Genomic DNA, 2,876 nt, shown 5'->3' on the forward strand with positions numbered 1-2,876 from the left:
AGTGCCTGTGGCACACCATTGACGACTCGTTGGGAAGCGATCATCTTCCTATTTTGATTAAATATTCATGCGACACAGTGAGAACGCCTTCAGCGCCTAAATTTAACGTAAAAAGAGCAGACTGGGTCGCCTTCACAAGGAGCGTCAAGCTCGAACTTGTAGGAGAAACCATTGATGATAAAGTAAACAATATTCAGAATTCGATTATAGAAGCAGCTTTGCTATCTATTCCTAAAACTTCGACAGATAGCGTTAAGCATAGAGTTCCATGGTGGACACCAGATTGCCGCAGGGCGCTGTGCCGACGCAATAAGGCCTACAGGCTTTTCCAAAATAACATCACAAATGAGAACTTTTGCAACTATAAACAAGCAAGAGCTAGGGCTCGTAGAGTAATTAGACAAGCAAAAAGAGACTCCTGGCGGAGCTTTGTCTCTACTATTAACAGTAACACAAAAACATCAGAGGTTTGGTCCACTATCAATAAAATCAATAAGAAAAAAACATCTTTTAAAATAAATAACATCATTGAAGAGGGAAATAACATCGATTCCCCTAGAGACATTGCTAATGCACTCGCCAGGCAGTTCTCTCATACAAGCAGCTCAGCAAACTATCATCACGCATTCCTGCCCATTAAGGAAGCGGCTGAGCTGCAACCAATTCACTTTGCCACAGGAGATGACTTTGATTACAATAAAGATCTTACAATGGATGAGCTTGTCCGAGCCCTAGAAGCCTGTAGAGGAACATCCCCAGGCCCCGATGAGATTCGATATGAGATGATAAAGCATCTTAATCATGATGACATGATTAAGTTGCTAGAAGTGTACAATGAAATTTGGAAAAGCCACACTTTTCCAAACTCATGGCACTTCGCCCACATCATTCCCATATTGAAAGGAGGGGGTAATCCCAGATTTACCATCTCCTATCGCCCAATTGCGTTGACAAGTTGCTTATGCAAGGTCATGGAAAGAATTGTTAATAGTAGGCTATTGCATTTTTTAAATTCCAGTAATTTACTAGTTGACGAGCAGTGCGGTTTCCGAAAGGGACGCCAAGCTCTCGATCAACTAGTAAAGCTGGACAGTCATATTCAAGAGGCAATTGCCAAAAAAGATTTTTTGATTTCAGTATTTTTAGATATAGAAAAAGCCTACGACATGACATGGCGATATGGCCTACTCAGAAAACTTTATGCTTTCGGATTACGTGGAAACTTGCCTTGTTTTATTCAAAATTTCATTTCTGACAGAACTTTTTCTGTCAAATTATTTTCTGACAATGTCACTTTTTCGGACATTTTTGTCCAGGCAAACGGGGTCCCACAAGGAAGTGTCTTGTCACCTACATTATTTCTATGTATGATTAATGACATCTTACCAGCTCCTCCTCGGAATCTTAAATACTCACTGTACGCTGATGATTGTGCATTATGGCATTCCAGCAATAATGCAGAATTCTCAGCAAATCGCATCCAATTGGCACTGGATATGATTCATAACTGGGGCCTCCAGTGGGGTTTTAAGTTTTCCACTAGAAAGAGTATTGGGGTAATTTTTTCACATAGGAGGAAGCCGAACATCAGGCTAACTCTAGACAACCACCCAATACCTATTCAAAATTCTGCAAGATTTCTTGGGCTACTTTTTGATAGTAGACTCAATTGGAAGGACCACATTGGTCAATTAAAGAATAAATGTCAAAGAGCACTAAATTTATTAAAGTGCATTTCTGGTAATAAATGGGGAGCTGATAGACAGTCTTTGCTAATGGTGTATAAAGCCCTGATTAGGTCTAAAGTAGATTATGGGTCAATCGTGTATGGCTCGGCATCGAAAACAAGTTTGAAAGGTTTGGATGTTGTGCAGAATGCTTGTTTGCGTGTGTGTCTTGGAGCCCTGAAATGTACTCGGATCGAGCGTCTTGAGGTGGAGTCAGGAGTACCTCCCCTCCGACTCAGACGCGGCTAGTTAGCACTGACCTATGCCGCAAAGGTGGCTCGAGACCCGAGCCACCCTAATGGCAATGGAGGCACTAGGCCCTTTGCCACGAGACTCCACGACCTCGTCGAGAAAGTCGGTATAGATCTCTCTACCATCGATACCCTGGTTAAGTCAAACATAGCGCCATGGGAAACCCCCAATTTTTCTATCATGGAAGCCTGGCTTCCATCAGCCAAGGCCATGGCGCCGGAGGGTGAGGTACGCCAGAGGTTCAGAGAGATCCTTATTAAACATCTATCCTTTTTTCATATATATACCGACGGCTCCAAGACAGATGAGTGTGTAGGTGCGGGTGTATGGTCGACTGAATGTGAACTAAAGTTTAGACTGCCGAATCATACATCGATTTTTCTTGCGGAACTTTTTGCCATTGATAAAGCTATTGATTTTGCACTATCGACGACCCACGATAGAATAGTTATTTTTTCAGATTCATTAAGTTCACTTAAAGCTATTAATTCCTTAGATACCACTAAAAATGAATTGCTGGGTTATATCATTCGTAAATTACACGGTGCCAACAAATCAATCAAACTAATATGGGTACCAGGTCACTCTGGTATCCATGGTAATGAACAGGCTGACAAAATAGCCGGGTCAACTGGCGATCTGGACACTACCATAGTTCGTACAGATCTCAGGTGTTTTGTGTCTCTTATAAAAGCAAAAATACATCTCCTGTGGCAAAGTGAGTGGACCAACCTCCAACTCACAAACAAAACGAAGCAAACTATAGACCTGTGGGACACATCCCACAGGAAAGACAGAAGGGAGGAGGTGGTGTTGGCCCGCCTTAGGGTCAACGCCTCAAGATATACCCACCTCACTCCCTACATTGAAAAAAAATTCCCTCCACGATGCCAAATC

The sequence above is a fragment of the Penaeus chinensis genome, chromosome 5, assembly GCF_019202785.1.
Source record: "Penaeus chinensis breed Huanghai No. 1 chromosome 5, ASM1920278v2, whole genome shotgun sequence".
Lineage (NCBI taxonomy): Eukaryota > Metazoa > Arthropoda > Malacostraca > Decapoda > Penaeidae > Penaeus > Penaeus chinensis.